The 22,171-nt window shown below is 44.5% G+C and overlaps 1 protein-coding gene across 9 annotated transcripts in view; it reads left to right on the top strand.

The window, feature by feature from the left end:
• The window catches only part of ZNF532 (zinc finger protein 532), a 125,170-nt gene that overhangs the window by 5,678 nt on the left and 97,321 nt on the right, over positions 1-22,171 (top strand). Inside the window, exon 1 of one of the 9 annotated variants that reach the window (XM_063639271.1) lies at positions 5,295-5,309. The exons of the other annotated variants lie outside the window; for them this stretch is intronic. The gene's annotated coding sequence lies outside the window, so the exon portion shown is untranslated. Of the gene's footprint in view, positions 1-5,294; positions 5,310-22,171 lie in introns of those variants that run through there. 9 annotated transcript variants of the gene reach the window in all.

Below are 22,171 nucleotides of genomic sequence, written 5' to 3'. Positions count from 1 at the left end.
AAGCAAAACAGGCCCATCACACCAGAGCATTTCCTCTTGCCGCCCCTCTCTAGTCAGCCTCTCCTACCCCTGGCATCCACTGTCTCACTATAGGGACATGGTTCTGTCTTCTTAGAGTTTGGGCTTTCTAGAATGTCAGATAGCAAGATGGGTTTCAGATTCATCCATGTTGCTCTGTGTTTCGATACTTGATTCTTTGTCATTGCTGCTGTATGGATGTACCACAGTTTATTCATTTGCTGGGTGAAGGACATTAGGGTTTTTTCCAGTTTTTGGTAATTGTGAGGAAAGTTGCTGTAAACATTTGTGAACAGGTTTTTGTGTGAACGTAAGTTTTTATTTCTTTTTGCTAAATGCAGTCACGTGTTGATTAATACAGGGGTACATTCTGAGAAATGTATCATTAGACAGTTTTGTCATTGTGCAAAGATAGAATGTACTTACACAAACCTAGATGGTGTAGCCTGCTATAGCCTACTGTATACCTAGGCTATATGGTGTAGCCCATTGCTCCTAGGTTGTAAACCTATACAGCATGTTACTGTACTGCATACTGTAGGCAGTTTTAACATAATGGTAACTATTTGTGTTTCTGACCAATCTAAACATATAAAAGGTACGGGAAAAATATGGTATTATAATCTTATGGGATCACTGTGTATGTGGGCCATTGTTGACCAAAATGTTGGTTTGTGTTGCATGACTGGTCTTAGAATTGGGGTGGCTGGATCATATGGTACATACATAAGAGTTAGAAGTTTGAATGAAAATAAATCCAACTTGTAACTCACAAAAAAGATCTAGCCTTGACAGCTGCAGTTAAGACTCCTCGAGAAAGAGATCGTAGTGAACATTGTCTGAAGACACGCGAGAGATGATCACGATAATAGAACACTCTCTAATGGGATGACATGCTTTATAACCCTGAACTAATCAGAATTAGCCAAAAGTGGAAACAAAAAACTGCAAGTGGTAAAATATCCCTTATTTCCTGCAGCAATTATTTTTAATCTCTTCAGAAACATTTGGCAGTCTAATTTTTACATTCAGGTTCAATAAAACACAAAACAACAATAGAATAGAAATTTTGGAAAGTGATACCACAGATCTTTGTTGAAATCTTAGTTGTGTGTAAACAACTTCTGAATTATAATTTGATTTATTGGCTGCCAAAGTATTGGGGTCATTTTATTAATAATATTTGCAGTTACTCAGCTTTTATGTGTTTTTAGGAACTGAAAATGTTTAATCAATATTCAGTGAAAGCAGTGAAGAGGGGAGATTTTGGAAGATTCTTTTTTTTTTTTTTTTTTTTTTTTGAGTTGGGGATCTCGCTTTGTTGTCCAGGCTGGAGTTCAGTGGCATGATCTCGGCTCACTGCAACCTCTGTCTCCCAGGTTCAAGCGATTCTCCTGCCTCAGCCTCCTGAGTAGCTGGGATTACAGATGTGTGCCACCATGCCTGGCTAATTTTTTGTATTTTTAATAGAGACGGGGTTTTCACCATGTTGGTCCGGCTGGTCTCGAACTCCTGACCTTGTGATCTGCCCGCCTCAGCCTCCCAAAGTGCTGGGATTATAGGTGTGAGCCACTGTGCCCGGCCCAGATTTTTTTTTTTTTTAAGGATAAAATAGCTTTCAGGATTGGAAAGAACAGACACAGGTAATGGTGGTACAGATGGAGGGGAGCCCAAGAAGTGGCACATGATGTTAACCTGGGGATTGCCTTGTCATTTAACAAACACTTACTGAGTGTTTAAGCACTGGGCATTGTGCTAAGCATGGGAGTGCAGAGGGAAAAGGGCCCCAGGGAGAAAAATCTAGTGGAAGGAGCCCCAGAAGCTATGATAGGAATGTGAATAGGCCACCTCATGCCAAGCGTCCACAGAGGAGCTGTGAAAGACCGGTAAGAATATGTGAGGCAGTCAGAGCCTGGGAGAGCGTGTAAGTCCATGCAGCACACGTGGAAAGGCCTGGGGAGAGCTTGGTGTTTCGAGTGGGGTGTGGGTGTGCGAGGGGATGGAGCTGGAAGGCAGTTGAGGGCCACCTAATGAGGCCTTTTGGTGCAGTTCCTTGAGGGTGGACTTCTGTGTAGGCAGAAAAGACGGACCTTTCGTTACAAAGGTCCTGTGGCAGCCCCATGGAGGATGGAATAGAGGCTGTACAGGCTGGAGGTGGGAAGGCCAAAGAGGGAACCAGCAATCCAGGAGAGAAAGGATGAGGGTCTTTCATCCCAGGTGTTGTTTGTGGGGATGGAGTGATAGGTGGGGGCTGCTTCAGGGGGCCAGGTAGTGCCTGATTGGAGGAGTAAGGCTGCTTCTTAGGTGGCTGTCTGGGGGTTGCTTGGAGACTGGGTGTTCCTGTCTTTGAGATAGCAAATTCCGAAGGCAGAATAGATTTGGAAGAGTGGAGGTGGAGGGACTTGATACAGTGAGTTCAGTTTTGGGCTCCAGTTGCCTCTGGCTCTGTGAGTCTGGAATTTAGGAGGGTTGCTTGGGCTGGAGGTCAAGATTGGTAGAACATACAACAGACAGGATAGAAGAAAGGTATTTTAAAAAGGGTTGGGTTTGGGTCCCCTAAGATAATGGCTTACATAGTAAAAACCATAAACAAAGCAGCAGGGGTGGCTGAAGAACTTAGAACCTGTGCTTTAGCAAGTTGGAGGGCAGAAGATTCCCAGGAAGGTGGAAAATGATACCAGTAGCTAAAACCTGCAGATGCTGCAGTAGGTGATGGCACTTTACGTCTGTTATCCCATTTTTCTGATTTTTTTTTTTTTTCTTGAGGCGGAGTCTCGCTCTGTCGTCCAGGCTGTAGTGCAGTGGTGCGACCTTGGCTCACTGCAAGCTCCGCCTCCCGGGTTCACGCCATTCTCCTGCCTCAGCCTCCCAAGTAGCTGGGACTACAGGCGCCCGCCACCGCGCCCAGCTAATTTTTTGTATTTTTAGTAGAGACAGGGTTTCACCGTGTTAGCCAGGATGGTCTCGATCTCCTGACCTCGTGATCCGCCCGCCTCGGCCTCCCAAAGTGCTGGGATTACAGGCGTGAGCCACCGCGCCCAGCCCCATTTTTCTGATTTTTAAACCTTTTCTTAGAGGTGGGGTCCTGCTATGTTGCCCAGACTGGACTCAAACTAGCTGGACTTGAACTCCTGGGCCCAAGGAATCCTCCTGCCTCGGCCTCCCAAGCAGCCAAGTAGCTTCACTATAGGCATGCACCACCCCACCAGCTATTACGTTACCTCATTCGATACCGAAATGATGAGAGGAGCTGTACGTGTTTATCCCTGTGGTACCAGTGGGGAAACAGACAGAGACCCTCCCAGCTCGTAAGTGGAAGTGGAAACAGGATTTGAAACATGCTCCTTCTCACTGTGCTGTTCTGCCTTGGGGGAGCACAGTTGGTGGACTGAGGGCTGAGCATGGAAGCTGTTTCAGGGTGTGGAGGTGCCCAGAGAGGGCACAGCAGGTGCTAAACAGCAAAGACACTGACGCCGTTCACGTTGGAGGTGATAGCTGATGACTGCCAGCGTGAGAATATGCAGTGGAGAAGTTTGAGGTACACTCAGGGCCTTTGTATTTAGCCAGATTTCCCTGATTGTAGTCAGCATAGAGAGCAGAGCATCTGTATTTGCACCAGAGACAGCTCTAGAAATAGCATGTTGAAAAGACTTATTTTATTGGGCACTGGGGTGAGGATACAGATTGGAGGGGAGAAGGGCTAGAAAGATGTGTTTGTTTTATGTATTCTTTGAAAAGGCTGAGAAAATCAAAGCAAATTGAAAGTGGTGCCGAGAAGAATCTTTTGTTCCAACAATAAATAAACACAGTTTAAAGAATTCTTTGAATCATCTTCTACGGCAGGAAGTTCTATATTCTGGCTGTTTTATAATGAGGGAGAGCAAATTCTGTTTAAATCTGGAGACTGAAATAAGTAATTTTTAGACAGACGCAGAGTGGCTTTTTTAGCTGTCTCACATATTCCTTACGAAGGATCACTCTTTAAGGATGGTCTTCAGGGGCCCCAAATGCAGATTTTGTATTCTTCTGTTTTCAGTCAGTTATTATTACAGCTTTACATAATTAGAGTTTTTAGACATCTTGAGTGATCCATGGAGACCTAAAGATAAAATCAGGGCGTTGTGGTTCTTGAACTGTTTTCTTACCATCAGCTTTTGCATTTTGGGACACAAACTCCTCCTTTCCCCAAGGCTGACTCCTGGGGCTAGTAATGGGTATTGATTTTATCATTTTCTTTTGTGAGGAACAAATTCTTTCTAGGGATTTGAATAGTAAGGATTAGATCATTGAAAAACCTAATAAGGTTAGAAAATTCAAAGCCCTCTGTTTTAAGGGACCTCATAGCTGGAAGTGCTTCACACATTTGTAGTTATCTCATTTTCTACAGTGAGCCCACATTGGAGGGTGGGGCCGTCAGGTAGCCAATAGCAGGTTTAGAACTGCAACCCAGCACTACAGTCCTAGCCCAAGACTGCATTCATCATTACCTTCTCTCTGCTTTCCAACATTTATCTTTTTTTTTTTTTTTGAGACTGAGTTTTGCTCTGTCGCTCAGGCTGGAGTACAGTGGCGTGATCTCGGCTCACTGCAACCTCCGCCTCCCAGGTTCAAGCGATCCTCCTGTCTCAGCCTCCTGAGTAGCTGGGATTACAGGCATGTGCCACCGCACCCAGCTAATTTTTGTATTTTTAGTAGAGACGGGGTTTCACCATGTTAGCCAGGGTGGTCTTAATCTCCTGACCTTGTGATCTGCCCACCTTGGCCTCCCAAAGTGTTGCGATTACAAGCGTGAGCCAACACGCCCGGCCTAAAATTTATCTTATGTTTTATTTTTTTGAGGCAGGGTCTCACTCTGTCACCCAGACTGGAGTGCAGTGCTGTGATCTTTGCTCACTGCAGCCTTAACCCCCAGGGCTCAAGTGATCCTCCTACCTTGGCCTCCCACCTCAGCCTCTTGAGTAGCTGGGACCACAGGCACATGCCACCACGCCCGGCTGATTTTGTTTATTTTTTGTAGAGATGGGATCTCTCTATGTTGCCCAGGCTGGTCTCAAACACCTGTGCTCAAGTGATCTGCCTTCCTTGACCTCCCAAAGTGCTGAGATGAGAGGTGTGAGCCACTGCACCCAGCTATCTTATTTTTTTTATTTTTTATTTTTTGTATTTTTAGTAGAGACGGGGTTTCACCGTGGTCTCGATCTCCTGACCTCGTGATCCGCCTGCCTCGGCCTCCCAAAGTGCTGGGATTACAAGCGTGAGCCACCGCGCCTGGCCTATCTTATGTTTTGATGGTATTTAATCCACCTCCTATTTATAATCTTTATGTGAACCTGAAAACATTAGTTGATTAAGTTAAGCTTTACCCAGGTACTTGTTGAGAAGCTGGTCTTTAATGGTTTTGCTGATTTTCTTTTTCTTTTTTTTTTTTTTTTTCTGGGATGAAGTCTTGCTCTGTCGCCCATACTGGAGTGCAATGGCGCAATGTTGGCTCACTGCAACCTGCCTCCTGGGTTCAAGCAATTCTCCTGCCTCAGCCTCCCAAGTAGCTGGTATTAAAGGCGCCTGCCACCATGCCTGGCTAATTAATTTTTTTGTAGTTTTAGTAGAGACGGGATAACACCATGTCTCTATCTCCTGACCTCAGGTGATCCACCCACCTCAGCCTCCTAAATTACAGGTGTGAGCCACCGCACCTGGCCAGTTTTCCTGATTTAACCTAGCAGGAATGGGAGAGGTAATTTTAAAACTGATTTTGTCTTGTGTTCTAGTGAAATCTGGGTGATAAAGGCCATGGAGATTTTCACTTGCCTTTGCCCAGCTCTCAATGATATAAACCTGATTGCCTAACTGTCAATGATGTAAACCTGTGTTTTGCCACTTACTAGCTGCGGGACCTTGAACAGGTTATGTAAGTTCTAAACCATACGTTTCCTGAGGGTTGGTTGTTAGGAGGATTAAATGCATATAAAGTGTTTAGCAGAATATGTGTGGTAAGTCCTTCCTACAATCTTAGCTGTTGTTTTGTGGTCTTTGGTCTCTGTTTTGGGAGAGCAGCCTTAGTCCCAGCACTTTTTTTTTTCTTTCTTGGAGGGTATTGTCTCCTGTCCTGCCTTACCTCATTGGCAAGTATATTTGTTTTTGACCATGAAAACAGACTGTGTGTCTCCTCCTTGTCTCTAGAGCTTTAGTTACAGCTGCCCTATATCAGGTTAAAAGTGGGTGAAGTAGGCACAAGGGTAGTGTATTTGTTCCTACTTGGCTCTACTTTGATTTGTGGTTGGAGAATCTTGTCTGAATTTTGTATTTATTTATTTATATTTTATTTTTTTTTTGAGACATAGTTTTGCCTTGTTGCCCAGGCTGGAGTGCAATGGCACGATCTCGGCTCACTGCAACCCCTGCCTCCCAGGTTCAAGCGTTTCTCCTGCCTCAGCCTCCTGTGTAGCTGGGGTTACAGGCGCCCACGACCATGCACAACTAATTTTTGTATTTTTAGTAGAGACTGGGTTTCACCATGTCAGTCAGGCTGATCCTGAACTCCTGACCTCAGGCGATCCACCCGCCTCGGCCTCCTAAAGTGCTGGGATTACAGGCGTGAGCCACCGCGCCTGGCCTGAATTTTGTATTCGTAATGTAGTACTTGAACATTTTTTTGCTCCTGGAAAAATTTTCCACTGAGTGGCTGTACTTTAGCTTGTCTGTGGGTGCAATTTACGTTGACCAAAGTTTAAAACAAAACAAAACTTGATTGTGAAAATATGCCAGGTTAGCAAAAGCCTGTATTCTGACCCTTTCCCCCGGCACTTCGCTTCCCATGTTTGTTTGACCATGCCTAGATACTTACATTCTGCACACTGGGATTTGGGGGTGATAGAAGGGTGAGTGGAGAAGGATCTATGAATAATTATTTTATTTCTGGAACTACTCTGTTCAGTAGAATGGTAGCCACTAGCCACATATGACTGTTGAGCACTTGAAATATGGCAAATCCTAATTGAAATAAGCTGTAAGTATAAGATACGTATCAGGTTTTGAAGATGTAATGAAAAAAAATCAGAATATCTTGTTAGTTTTTTATATTGAGTACGTGTTGAATTCATAACATTTTGGCTATTTCACCTTCTTCCCCCCTTTTTTTCTCCTTTTCAAAAAATTGAAACTTTTTTTCCTGGAGATGAGTGTCTTGCTATGTTGCCTAGGCTCGTCTCAAACTTATGGACTCAAGTGGTCTTTCCCACTCAGGCTCCCAAAGTGTTGGGATTATGGGCATGAGCCACTGTGCCCACTCCTTTTTTTCCTCTTTTTAAAATATGACTGCTAGAAAATGTAAAACGATACGTGGCTTTCGTTATACTTCCCTTGGACAATGCTGTTCTGGAATGGTGGGTGGACATTTAAATAAATTTAGCAATGAAATTTTTCTGGTGCCCTGCAGTAGTCATATTTGTTGATAACATTGAGACTCTCCTCCTGTTAACAAAGATAGTGCTAGTTTGGGCCCTTTTTCTCTCTCAAGTGTTCCTAATTCACCTGTCTCTATCACAGGTCTACACAGCCACGCTGGGTTGGTGTTTGCTTCATTATGGAAAGGGAACCAGTATTGATCACAGGTTTGCTGTGTGCTGGATGCCTTATACTTACTGTCTCCTGTAAGGTTATACTTCACATCCCTGTTGAGACTCACAGCTTGAGTGACCAGCTGAAGAATGCTCCACTAGTAGGTGATCAACCCTAGATTTGAACCAGGGTCTGGCCAGCTTTGAAGTTCTTTTCTGTTTCTACCACTTTGTGCATCTTTTCCGTGTAAAAGCTCCGGCTTGCTGCTGGTGTTCTGTACCTCTCGGGAGCCCTTGTCGTCTAGAGTGTACTTCTCACACTTTAGTTTGCATACAGATCACTTGGGGATCTTGTTAAAATACAGATAATGATTCAGTAGGGCTGGAATGGGCCCAAGACTCTGCATTTCTAAGTAACCTCCTGGTGCTGTTGACCCTGTTGCTCTCCGCTCCTTCCTTGGTCTCGGACCTGCTTCCTCTCTGCTTCCAAAGTGATCAGATTCTCCAGGCCTTCCCTGATACCACAGGGACTTACCCTCTAGCTTGGCATGTGGTGCTAGCAGTGAGCAGACATGGGGGCCAGGACTGTTTTTTTGATCACAGATGCCCAGTTCTGGCATGAATGCTAATTTCTGAGTACTCAGGATCTGACTGGATCCTGGGTTTATTCCTCTTCCCACGTTCCTGCATTACTCCACCTTTGATATTGTGATCGCTTTGACACTTGTAGTCTGATAAGATGGAAGATAATTTTAATATTGTGATTGCATCCATGAGATGTGGCAAAGGTGCCTGTTATGACTTCATGAAGACTGTCAGGCCTTAGATCAGCACAGACAAGTGACTTTGGGCCTAGTGCAATGGCTCACGCCTGTAATCCCAGCACTTTGGGAGGCTGAGGCTGAGGTGGGAAGATCGCTTGAGGCCAAGAGTTTGAGACCAGCCTGGGCAACATGGTGAGACCCCGTCTCTAAAAGAAATAAAATTAGCTGGCTGTGGTGGTGTGCACCTGTAGTCCTAGCTACTTAGGAGACTGAGGCAAGAGGATCACTTTAGCCCGGGAGTTAGAGGCCGCAGTGAGCTAGGATCACACTACTGCACTCCAGCCTGGGCGACAGAGTGAGATCTTGTCTCAAGAAAAAAAAAGCAGAAAAGAAAAGTGACTATGCCATGTTTGGTTCACGGATTCAGTATCCAGTGAGAGATGCAGACTGAAGGCAGTTAGCCTGCCACCGTTTCTGCCCCCCTTGCCTGATGAGGAGTAGAGGTGACTTGGGAGTTTTCCTTAGAATGGGGGTTAGAAGAGCCACTTCGTGTAGCAGTGTTGGAAAATGGCTAGTCACATCACCTCTCCAGCACGTGATGGAGACAGCCACCATTGGGTCCTTGGGTGAAGCTGTCCTGGGGAAGGTTGCCTTGGGGCCTGGACCAAACAGGAGATTGAGTTGCAGGAAGGAGTTCACTGTGTTATGTGTTTAAACTCTTAGGTAAGAGACTGGAGAATTTTACTTAGTGGGTTTATTTTACTTTGGGAAGGCACATTGATTAAATCAGCTATAGCAATAAAACAATGTCTGTTGCATGAGGTCAGTTACCTTCCCCATCTCTCTACAAGAAAGTCCGCCATTTCACAGAAATTCTAGTTGAAATTTAGATATTATTGGACATCTGGGCACTGAGAGTTCTGTGTTATATGAATCTGGCATATTGAATTGGATTTATTAATCGTTGGCCAAGTCTGTCAGCTCCCTGTGCTGTACAGAATCCTGTGCCTGGCATGGTGACAGTATCTGCTGTGGGCCTGTGAGTGTGGCCCTTATGGAGTCACAGATTGTTGGAAGGGGAGTGGAGTGGGGTTTGGAAGAATAGGGACAAGGTTGGGTGTGTCCTAAGGATGGTCAAGGCTGTGGGGCCAGCCATGGAGGAAGGAAGTGGAACTATGGAAGTTAGTCACAGTTGGGGGTGAGTTCAAAATGTAGCTAGGGCGGAATGTTGCCATAGCGTGCCAAGAGTCAGGGTAAGTTAGGAGTCAGAGACTGGGCAGGTTGGCTGGGCACAGTGGCTCACACCTGTAATCCCAGCACTTTGGGAGGCCGAGGTGGGCAGATCAATAGAGGTCAGGAGTTTGAGACCAGCCTGACCAACATGGTGAAACCCAGTCTCTACTAAAACTACAAAAAATAGCTAAGTGTGGTGGCACGCACCTATATTCCCAGCTACTCGGGAGGCTGAGTCAGGAGAATCGCTTGAACCTGGGAGGCAGAAGTTGCAGTGAGCTGAGATTGAGCCACCGCACTCCAGCTTGTGCGACAGAGCAAGACTCCATCTCAGAAAAAAAACGCTGGGCAGGTAGACCTTCAGAGGACGTCAGAAGGCCAAAGATGATGGGCACGAGTCTGGTGAAATAGGCAAGGACAGGAACACATACAGACGCAGGACAGATGCCTGTGCACAAGTGCAGGATGGCAGGAGTCGGCGATCCGAGAGATCTGTGATCCGTGGTGCTGACAGGAGAGGCCCCCTGCAGGACGACCGTGGAATGAATGAGTGAGTTGGGGAATGAATGAAGACTATATGAGCTACCAGTTCCAGTGATCACTGGATAACTGCAGCCTGAAGCGGAGCCAACTTCACCCAGCTTTCATGTGGAGTGGTAACTGAGGGCCCACCTGGCCCAGGTGGCTGAGGTGAGGGGTGTGCATTGGGAGAGGCAGTAGCTCCTTGCCTGGCAAAGTTCATATGAGAAGGCTCTGAAAGACTAGATTGTTTAGAGTGCATGATTTGTAGGACATGATCAAGCTGTGCAGTAAGAAAGGCAGCTCATTCTGAGGCCCAGGGTTAGCAGCTGTCAGGAGGACCTGACATCAAGAACTCAAGCGTCATCTTGCACTAAGCTTACTCCACATTCTTTTGAGGACCACATACCCTTGGTTGTCTCTTTTGCTTCCGCTTTAGAACTTCTTTCCTATACACATGGCCAAACAATGCTGTTCCACAGCCCCTGTGTCTCCATGTCCTCATTTGAAATACTAGTGGACATCATCCGTAGTCCTCTGTCCTACTTGCAGTTCTCAAGGCCAAAAATCTCACTGGGCCTGGTCTAATCAGCTGTGGAGGGCAGGTTGTTCTTGTTCTTAGCCCTAAATAGGCGACAGTAGCCTTCAGTGAAGGTGGCCAGTGGGCTTGTGAGACATGCCTGGCGGGGCCAGTAGGAGCCATAGAGGCAAATCTGATACATTAGTGTCTCCTGTGTCTGGCCAAGGCATTCCTTATTTTAAAATGCGATGCTTTCTAGAGAATGTCATTGTGAGAAAAAAATCTTTGTTCAGACATTGGCAAAACAATTAAGTAAATGAGTAAAGTCAATGAGAAATGAGCTGTGCATGTTTATTGGGTAAGTGTAACAAGCTGGCGGCAAAAAGGCAATGCAAGTGGTGGCTGCCTTTTTTATTGTTTCGAGAGGGAGTCTCGCTCTGTTGCCCAGGCTGGAGTGTAATGGCACAGTCTCGGTTCACTGCAGCCTCCGCCTCCCGGATTCTTTTGCCTCAGCCTCCCAAGTAGCTGAGATTACAGGCGCTTGCCACCACGCCTGGCTAATTTTTTTGTATTTTTAGTAGAGACTGGGTTTCACCATGTTGGCCAGGCTGGTCTCAAACTCCTGACATTGTGATCCACCTGCCCCTGCCTCCTAAAGTGCTGCAATTACAGGTGTGAGCCACCACACCCGGCTGTTGGTGGCTGCCTTTTTCTATAGCATGTACTCTAGTTCATACATTAAAAACAACTCTGTTGGCCAACGATTTTTTTTCAGTGGTAGGGATGTATTTTCCTTGGTTCATTCCATCTTTCATCTGTTCTCCTTACAGCCTTCAGCACAGAGTTGTTACTTGACTGTACTGTTTTGGGGGTGCAGTTTGTAGCTTTGCCTTAATTCATTATTGTGAGAAAAGAACTTACCCGTAAGTAAATTGGATTTGTGTCCTTAACTTTTAACACTGTTTTCTGACATGCTTACGTGGATTCTTTTTTTTTTTTTTTTTTTGAGATGGAGTCTCGCTCTCTCGCCCAGGCTGGAGTGCAGTGGCGCAATCTCGGCTCACTGCAAGCTCCGCTTCCTGGGTTCACGCCATTCTCCTGCCTCAGCCTCTCCGAGTAGCTGGGACTACAGGCGCCCGCCACCACGCCCAGCTAATTTTTTGTATTTTTAGTAGAGACGGGGTTTCACCGTGGTCTCGATCTCCTGACCTCGTGATCCGCCCGCCTCGGCCTCCCAAAGTGCTGGGATTACAAGCGTGAGCCACCGCGCCCGGCTGCTTACATGGATTCTAGGGGCAAGGACGGGATGAATACAAAAAAGAGAAGGATTGGATCCTAATAGAGGTTCTGAAAAAGATGTTTTGGTGGAAGTGTGAAAAAAGAGAGGGATGGAGTTGGACAAAAAAGAAAGGTGATCCAGAGAGGGAATGGTGGGAACACTTAGTTAGCAGGAGAAGAAAGTGTGCAGAGGCCGCTGAGCATAGCTGTCTGGCTCGATAGACATTTGTTTGCTAAGAAATGATGAAAAGCAAGAGTTACAATGAAGATGAGCTAACGGGTGACTTGGTCACCTTGGTAAGATAGATGCAGCTAAGGAAACTCTGTTTATTTGGAGCCATTTTGAGATCTAAGTCGTTAGGCCTCAGAGCAACGCTGAGAAGTGGGTCATCTTATTATCCCACTTTATTCCTGAGGAACTTGAGGCTCAGAGAGGTTAATGGATATGCCAAGGCTAAGTTGGATTGGCATTTGTACCCGGGTCTTTCTGACCCTGAAGTCTATAACCTTTACTGTTCTTTAATACAATTGCCAGAGTGGATGAGCTCTTTTGAGTGTGGAAAGTGAATCTTTTTTCTGTTTTCTGTTGACTCAGAAATCACAAAAACAGTATGTCTAGCTTGCAGTATTAGCTCCATAAATGCATAGCAAATGCTGGTTGTCTGAGTAATGTATGGACTGAGAATTGAAGGTAGGAAATTTGGCCAAATGACTGGTGGAATTGTTCAAACCTAAAGTTCAGGGTCATTTATAGGTACATAGATGTATATTTGAGCCCTCTTATAGGCGCGCGCGCATATGTGTGTGTGTGTGTGTGTGTTTGGGGCCCCTCAGAGGTATATATCTGGCAAAATGCAAGTCTGGTTTATCTGGCCAATGTTAATTTTGGAAAAGATTAAGCACATAGTTTAGCACTTGATGTAATACTGTGATTAGGCTTTACTACTTTTGATTTAGATGGCTCAGGATTTTAAAAAAATTCTCTTCTAATCTTGAGTGTTAGGATATTACTGACTTCAGCTGAAGTTTCAAATTGAGCTATAACATCTTTGGTTACACAGTGGTCTAATTTCAGGTCACTGAGGATACGAAAAATCTGTTCTGCATCTGTTTTGCTTCTTCTTTTTTTTTTTTTTTGAGACAGAATCTCGCTCTGTCGCCCGGGCTGGAGTGCAATGGTGTGATCTCGGTTCACTGCAGCCTCTGCCTCCTTCAAGTGATTCACTGCAACCTCTGCCTCCTGGGTTCAAGTGATTCTCGTGCCTCAGCCTCCCGAGTAGCTGGGATTACAGGCTCTTGCCACCACGCCCAGCTATTTTTTTTTTGTATTTTTAGTAGAGACGACAGGGTTTCACCATGTTGGCCAGGCTGGTCTTGAACTCCTGACCTCAGTCGATCCTGCCTTGGCCTCCCAAAGTGCTGGGATTACATGTGTGAGCCACTGCACCCAGGCTGTTTTACTTCTTAAAAGACCTTGCTGGGTTGTGTATCTGCAAGGGGCACGTAAGTTGAGGATGCTATTTATCATATTGCATGTGGTTGTTGTAAATTTTGAGGACATCTATCTTGTTATTACCTATGGAAGTTAAGTCACTTGGTTAGAATTTTGTAACTTCTAAAAGGCAGAGCTCATCTCAGTTTGTCTTACTACAAAGTAGCCCATGCTTTTAATCACCTACAGTGTCCTGTGGTTTATAGGTGTCAATTTTATAGCTAATTGGTGGCAGGCTCAGATACCTTTGAGGTTCAAAGCCACTGCTAGGTCAACCAGTTTCTCCTGTTGTCAAGAGCCATGAGGTATTTCTTGCTTCAGAAGACTGATGTGGCTGTGGCTACTCAAAAGTCCATAAACATTAAGAGATCTTGTGCTTTTATTAATTGTTCTTCCTTTACAGTATATATGTGTGCCCACTTGTGTGCATTTTACAATACAAATAGCTTCTTTTTGGAAATACTTCTAGAACCATCAAACAAGGTTTTTTTTTTTATTTTTCGAGACAGGGTCTTGCTCCGTCGCCTAGGCTGGAGTACAGTGGTGCAGTCTCAGCTTACTGCAGCCTCTGCCTCCTGGGCTCAGGTGATCCTCCCACCTCAGCCTCCTGCGTAGCTTGGGACTATTAGGTGCACGCTGCCACGTCTGGCTGATTTTTCCGTTTTTAGTAGAGATGGGGTTTCACCATGTTGCCCAAGCTGGGAACATAGTTTTTATGATCATTTCTATGGCATGAAACTTTAGGTGGTGTCTCTTTAGAAATACTTCTTCATTCTTGCTCTCCCTCCATATTTGGCGATTTGTTAACTTGTTCTTTCCTTAAGTCATCTTGGGTTAATGCAGAGGTGTGTCTGGAGAGGAAGTACTGCCAAGAAAAGCATGGAGTTAGAGTTGTCAGGAAAATGGGCTCGAAGCACCTCCCTCACATGATAACTGTAGGATGCATGCCTGTTTCCTAAAACCAGTTCCTAAAGAGAATATATTTTTAAGAGGCAGGGTCTTGCTCTGTTGCTTAGACTGGAGTGCAGTGATGTGATCTCCACTCATGGCAGCCTTGAACCTGTAGGCTCAAGCAACCCTCCTGTCTCAACCTCCCAAGTAGCTGAGACTGCAGGCGTGCAACACCATTCCTGGCTAATTATTATTTTTATTTTTTGTAGAGATGGGGTCTTGCTTTGTTGTTCAGGCTGGTCTCAAACTCCTGGCCTCAAGTGATCCTCCCATCTCGACCTCTTAAAGTGTTGTGATTAGAGGTGTGAGACACCATCCCCAGTCTCCAAAGACAATAATTTCTTAAACCTGGCTTCACGTTTGTCCCAGAGATATCTCATCCTGAAAGATTCCAGCATCAGATAAACTTGGGTAACGCTAAAGCCCTGGATCCCCACTTTGAAGATTCACATTGGAGGTTCATGTTAGCTCTGGAAAGTTCTGAGAAGCCTTGAGGAAAGAAATCAGGCTGTGTGTGTGTGTATTTGATCTAACAGTTCTCAAATTCCTAGACTGTAGAACCCCTTCTTCCCCTTTCTTGGGTGGAACGTTTAGTAACAGGAGAAACATTCCTGGGTAAATATTCTTCCAAGCTGTTGGTGTCTTTGATGAAATTAATGAAAACTGAGAGAGGGCCTTGTGAGGAAGACTCAGAGAGTTTCATCCATCCTCTTCTCAATATAACATAATGATTGATATACTGATGTAATTAATTTTCTTTCTCTGTGTTTTTTTTCCTGTTTTCTGTCTACTCCAGGAAGAGAACTTTTAAATGAATTGATTTTTAAAATCAACGGCAGTGGGCATTCTGTGGGTGATCACTGTGGGGGATGCTCTCAGACATATTTTTTAGATGAAGGGACTGTGTTTCAGAATTCCAAAAGTGTTTTAAGTGAATTTGGTATCTAGTGAGAATTGTTTCATGATTAGCCAGTGGCATCATTTTGGAGGATGAGAACAGCTGTGATACCTGTGCAGGGAGCCTATTTGTCCACTCCCTCAATTCATGGGAGAGGGCCAGGGTCAGGGTTGGCTGGAACAGGGAATTGCTACTGTCTGTATACTAGGACATGGCTCTGGCATGAATGACCGAAGCAAGCAGGTTTATTATGATTCCAGTAGGATTAAGTATTGGTGGGAGGAGGATAAGGTGATATAGGGAAGGTGTCCCTGCTCACATAAAGCAGAGTTTTTTAACCTCAGCACCATTAGCATTTGGGGCTAGATAATTCTTGGTTGTGGGGAGGGCTGTCCTGTGTGTCTTAGGCTGTTTAGCAGCATCCTTGACCTCTACCCACTATGTGCCAATAGCATGCCTCCTCCCCCAAGTTAGAACAACCAAAATGTCTCTGGACATTGCTAAATATAATTGGTGATAGGTCATCCCAGTAGAGAGCCACTGCTTGAAGCCTTGTAGTAAGAACAATACTTCAAAACTTCAGGGGATGAAAATTGCAAAAGAAAGACCTCTGTTGAGGGAAGCAAGCCAGTCAGCCTCGTGGACCTGTAAAATCCCCAGAGAAGTACATTACCTTCAGCTACTAGTTTTCTCTTCCATGTTTTCTAATGCTGGAAGTCTCAAAAAGTGTTTGCAAATGTTAACATTTTAAATTTAGTGCTTAAAATTTAAAAATTTGGCTGGGCACAGTGGCTTACACCTGTAATCCCAGCACTTTGGGAGGCCACGGCGGGCAGATCACCTGAGGTCAGGAGTTCAAGACCAGCCTGGCCAATATGGTGAAACCCCATCTCTACTAAAAAATACAAAAATTAGCTGGGTGGGCCGGGCGCGGTGGCTCACGCTTGTAATCCCAGCACTTTGGGAGGCCGAGGCGGGCGGATCATGAGGTCAGGAGATCGAGACCACGGTGAAACCCCGTCTCTACTAAAAATACAAAAAATTAGCCGGGCGTGGTGGCGGGCGCCTGTAGTCCCAGCTACTCGGAGAGGCTGAGGCAGGAGAATGGCGTGAACCCGGGAGGCGGAGCTTGCAGTGAGCCGAGATCGAGCCACTGCACTCCAGCCTGGGCGACAGAGCGAGACTCCGTCTCAAAAAAAAAAAAAAAAAAAAAAATTAGCTGGGTGTACTGGCACGCTCCTGTAATCCCAGCTACTTGGAGGGGTGAGGCAGGAGAATCGCTTGAACCTGGTAGGTGGAGGTTGCAGTGAGCCAAGATTGTGCCACTACACTCTAGTCTGGGTGACAAAGTGAGACTCCGTCTCAAAAAAATTTTTTTTTAATTGACAAAGTAAATGAGAAGAAGCAGCGACTATTGCTGATAGTTCAGAGCATTTCAAGGACAAAAGCTGCTGTGCAGGATTCAGGACTTACGCACAAAAATGTAGAAGGCTTATTCAGGTGACAAAGGAAAATTACTTTGAAGTTATTCTTTTTCTATACTCAAAACATCACTTCTAATGTAGAAAATCAATATTTTGAAGCTACAGTTTTTAGAGATGCTACTAAAAAGCATGGTACTTACAAAATGCCAAAGGAATGCTTCTAAAGTTGGTATGAGTTTTCCTCCTAAACCAGGAATCTCTTGTTACTAGTATTCACACAGGTAAGTAACTTCTTAGTGTTTTGTTTTTTTTTTTTTTGAGACGGAGTCTCGCTCTGTCGCCCAGGCTGGAGTGCAGTGGCTCGATCTCGGCTCACTGCAAGCTCCGCCTCCCGGGTTCACGCCATTCTCCTGCCTCAGCCTCCTGAGTAGCTGGGACTACAGGCGCCCGCCAACACGCCTGGCTAATTTTTTGTATTTTTAGTAGAGATGGGGTTTCACCGTGTTAGCCAGGATGGTCTTGATCTCCTGACCTCGTGATCCGCCCGCCTCAGCCTCCCAAAGTGCTGGGATTACAGGCTTGAGCCACCGCGCCCGGCCCGACTTCTTAGTTTTGAAATATTAAAATTCATCAAACATGCTTCATTAAGGGAAAAAAAATGGCAGTTTGTATCTAAACAGTAAAGAAATTTATAAATTTTTTCTTGTTTTCTCATTGTGAAGCTATTTGAATAACCCGTTTCAAGCAGAAGTTATTATGGATTTTCCTGAAGTTTATTAAAAGTGACAGGTTTAGCCTAGACCTTTTCAGTATTTCTATAAACTCACTGATGAATCAGTAAGCTACCAGTACAAGGGTTGTTTGTTTGTTTGTTTTTTTTTTTTTTGAGATGGAGTTTCACTCTTGTTGCCTAGGCTGGAGTTCAATGGCACAATCACGGCTCACCGCAGCCTCCGCCTCCCGGGTTCAAGCGATTCTCTTGCCTTAGCCTCCCGAGTAGTTGGGATTGCAGGCATGTGCCACCACGCCTGGCTAATTTTTGTATTTTTAGTAGAGACGGAGTTTCTCCATGTTGGTCAGGCTGGTCTCGAACTCCCGACCTCAGGTGATCCGCCTGCTTCAGCCTCCCAAAGTGCTGGAATTACAGGCATGAGCCACAGTGCTCAGCTGGGTGTTCTTTTTTTTTTTTTTTTTAAGGTTAAAAGAATGTATATCCAGTGGAAAACAGAGCTTGTACGAAAGTACTTTTGACAGAATTGCCAGGATTGATGATTGTGGGAAATTTATTATTATCTTCATTTACAGATACACATTATGACCTTCAAAGTTTGTAGGAAATTTAAATTTCCACCTCCTGCCTTTTGTGCACATATGAGATTTTGAAAATGTAAACCTACACTTACGTGAATTTTGAAAAAATTCTTTTTAGTGTTAGAAGAATACAGTTGGGACCGGGCATGGTGGCTCACGCCTGTAATCCCAGCATTTTGGGAGGCCAAGGAGGGTGAATTACTTGAGATCAGTAGATCGAGACCAGCCTGGCCAACATGGTGAAACCCCGTTTCTACAAAAATACAAAAATTAGCTGGGTATGGTGGCAGGTTCCTATAATCCCAGCTACTCGGGAGGCTGAGGCAGGAGAATCACTGGAACCCGGGAGGCGGAGGTTGCAGTGAGCTGAAATCACATCATTGCACTCCAGCCTGGGTCGAGACAGTGTCTCAAAAAAAGAAAAAAAAAAAAAAGTTGGAAATAGAGAGTAAAAGCTCAAAATTTCCCTCACCCCGTTTCATGGCCTTTTAAAGCTGGGGGTCAGGATCTGTGGTGGCATCCTTCTGAGCCTTTCTATGAATTTTACTTTATTTATTTGTTTATCTTTTTTGAGACGGAGTCTTGTTCTGTCATCCCAGTGGCACCATCTGAGCTCTCTGCAGCCTCCGCCTCCCAGGTTCAAGCGATTCTCCTGCCTCAGCCTCCTGAGTAGCTGGGACTACAGGTGTGTGCCAGCACGCCCAGCTAATTTTTGTATTTTTTTAGAAGACACAGGGTTTCACCACATTGGCCAGGCTGGTCTCGAACTCCTGGCCTCAAATGATCCTCCTGCCTTGGCCTCCCAAAGTGCTGAGATTACAGGTGTGAGCCACCGCACCTGGCCCTTTCATTCGATTTTATGTATCTAGGAATTTTACATGTCTATATGCTTAAATATAAAAACGTATGCTTATTTTATTTTAAGGTAGTGTATGTTTTGTTTTGTGACCTGATTTTTTTTTTTTTTAACTTAATGTTCAATCTTGATTGTTCCACTTCAGTACTTACAGTGACTCTAACCTCTCTTTTAATCAGGGCGTGGTACTCCATAAAAAAGGAATGTGCCAGAAATGATGTGAATGCACTTAACACTGTTGAACTGCGCATTTAGATATGGTTACGATGGTAAATTTTATGCTATGTGTATTTTTACCACAATTTGAAAAATAATGTACCATGATTGTTACATAATCGTTTATGTACCATTGTCATGGATATGTACATGATTTCTAGTGCTTTGCTATGTTACAAATAACTGCATCAAACGTTTTTGTACATGTGATCCTCAATTTGGGAGATTTTATTTCTGTGGTTTAAAACATTGCCCCTGTGCCCTGAGATCAATGACGTGTTATCCAGATACAGCACATAGAGGCCTTGCCCATTTTTCTTTAGGAATAACTAGGGGAAGAGTAGGTTTTTTTTCTATATGGATTTTGAGAATTTATTGGTTGTGGGTATGTTATTAGAGAGAGACTATCCTGTAGTAATCTCCTTAGTTGGAGATGTTCTTTCATTAGCTTGTAATCTCAGTGAGTTCCTGGGCAAGCCTGCCCAGAGCTCATTTTCACTTGTCCTTTACCAGATACCTGCAGGGATGGTCAGCTCCGGTAAATTACCTGGTTCCTAAGGCTTTCCTGGCCGTGAAATGAAGAACACCCTGAGGGAACACAGGCAGATGATGGAGTTCTGATAGCTTTGTTAGGTGGCTTATTCCATAACACAGTTGTGTAGGGGCCTGAGGGGCCCTGGGCAGAATCCAGGCCTTCTGGTCTCCTGCAGTGGTTTGGTATTTAGTAAACTCTTCTGTGTTTGAATTTTTCTGTGCAGAACCACGGTTTTGAAATGCTAACCTGAGGGCAGTCTTGCCCTTTAAATGTACATTTTGTTTTCTGAAGAGAAACATGGGGCAGGTATTTTTGGAGGCTTTATATATTCAGTAAGTAGATATTCTACTGTTCAAGAACCTTAACGCTCACAGCAAGTCAGCACAATTCTATTTTTGACTTTTGAGCAAGAAAAAGAAAACACTGGTCACATGAATTGGCTGGTGTTGCTTAATTTGGTAATTGTTCGATGCATATGTACCTCTGGGGTGATGCAGCCCTTTGCCTGTCATGTGTTTGGGGTCAGTTAGGTGGTCTGGTGGGAGAAGAGGGAAAGAAAATGGGTAGTCTGCTGCATCATTGTGTGACCTGTCATCTTCCACCTGGGCTTAACACAAAACCACAAACCAAAACAGAACCCCCACGCTCACAGGAGGGACCGTCATGCAGGACTAGGCAGTATTGCTGGTTGTGGTTAGTGTCCTCTTCCCAATCCTAGGGCCTATCTGAAGGCTGGAGACCACACCGAGTCAGGGCGAGCTGCGGTCAGTGCCACTTCCTGAGGAAGTGACTGAGGCAGCCGGGCTTTGTGAAAGCTGCTTTATCCCTGCGTCCCCCGGGGCGGAGGGGAGCAGAAATAATATGCCAATGGCTTTTCCTGCGGAATTAAAGGAGCCCTCCCCCAAACATCTTTTTATTAGGTTAGAGCTTTGCGTTCATAAATTATTTCTAACTGCTGTCCTATTCTAGTTCTCAGAAAATGGAAAGAGCAGAACTTCATATCTTTAAGGATTTTCTGGGATTATGCTGTAATCTAAATTATGAAAACAATATATTTTAAAGGAATTTACTCAGTTGAATAATAAACCACAATCATCATGAGTATTTTATTTTATATAGGCAGACAGCATAAAACTTTTAGATAGTTCATTAATAGAGGAAAATTGAGCATTTTGGAACTTTCATGTGATTTTAGCAAACTGCAAATCAGTCAAATATTAAATCCGCTAACTCCATGTGAAAGTAAAGAATCGTTAAGAATGTACAACGTTGGCCGGGCGCAGTGGCTCACGCTTGTAATCCCAGCACTTTGGGAGGCTGAGGCGGGTGGATCACGAGGTCAGGAGATCGAGACCACGGTGAAACCCTGTCTCTACTAAAAATACAAAAAATTAGCCGGGCTTGGTGGTGGGCGCCTGTAGTCCCAGCTACTCGGAGAGGCTGAGGCAGGAGAATGGCGTGAACCCGGGAGGCAGAGATTGCAGTGAGCTGAGATTGAGCTACTGCACTCCAGCCTGGGCGACAGAGCGAGACTCCGTCTCAAAAAAAAAAAAAAAAGAATGTACAACGTCATGTTTTCTAATTTTATAAATATAAAATCAAATATTTTCATTTTAAGTTTTCTTTTTAGAAATGAAAATATGGCCGGTGCAATGGCTGATGCCTGTAATCCCAACATTTTGGGAGGCCAAGGTGGGCGGATCACCTGAGGTCAGGAGGTCGAGAGCAGCCTGGCCAACATGGTGAAACCCTGTCTCTACAAAAATACAAAAAATTAGCTGGGTGTGGTGACGCACACCTGTAACCCCAGCTACTTGGGAGGCTGAGGCAGGAGAATCGCTTGAACCTGGGAGGTGGAGGTTGCAGTGAGCCAAGATCACACCATTGCACTCCAGCCTGAGCGACAAGAGCGGAACTCTGTTTCCAAAGGAGAAAAAAAAATGTATATATATATAATCCATACAGGCTGAGTATCCCTTATCCGTAATGCTTGGGACCAGCATTTAGGTTTTTTTGTTCCAGATTTTGGAATATTTACATTATATTCACCAGTTGAGCATCTCAAATCTAAATATCCAAAATTTGAATGTTCCAAATGAGCATTTGAGTGTTAATTCGGCACTCAAAAAGTTTAGGATTTTGGAGCATTTCGGATTTAGAATATTCAGTGTACTTCTCCCCCAAACCCCTTACAAATCATGTTTTCTCTTTCCATGATTTTCTTTATTTCTCTGTCTTTTCCAAGCATTTTAGATATGTATGCCTAAGTAGTTAACACATAGAGTTAAAAAGCTCTGATGTTAGCTAGATAGAGGTGAATAAACCCTCCTTGGGCACTTCCTGTTTCCAGGTAACTGCCACAAATAAAGAGGGATGCTTGTTCCAGGTGTACCTGAAATTTATCAGGTTGTCTTTCTTGAGCCATGTAACACATATCCATGTACTTTACTTTTACTTTTTCTATAAAATACAGTTAGTAAGAACACAGCACTTACATTAACTTGTACTTTCTACTTAAAAGGATATTTTTCCAGAGTGTTTTTTTTTGAGACGGAGTCTCGCTCTGTCGCCCAGGCTGGAGTACAGTGGCGCAATCTCGG

The sequence above is a fragment of the Symphalangus syndactylus genome, chromosome 1 (assembly GCF_028878055.3).
Source record: "Symphalangus syndactylus isolate Jambi chromosome 1, NHGRI_mSymSyn1-v2.1_pri, whole genome shotgun sequence".
Lineage (NCBI taxonomy): Eukaryota > Metazoa > Chordata > Mammalia > Primates > Hylobatidae > Symphalangus > Symphalangus syndactylus.
This window is presented reverse-complemented; position numbering and strand designations above follow the sequence as displayed.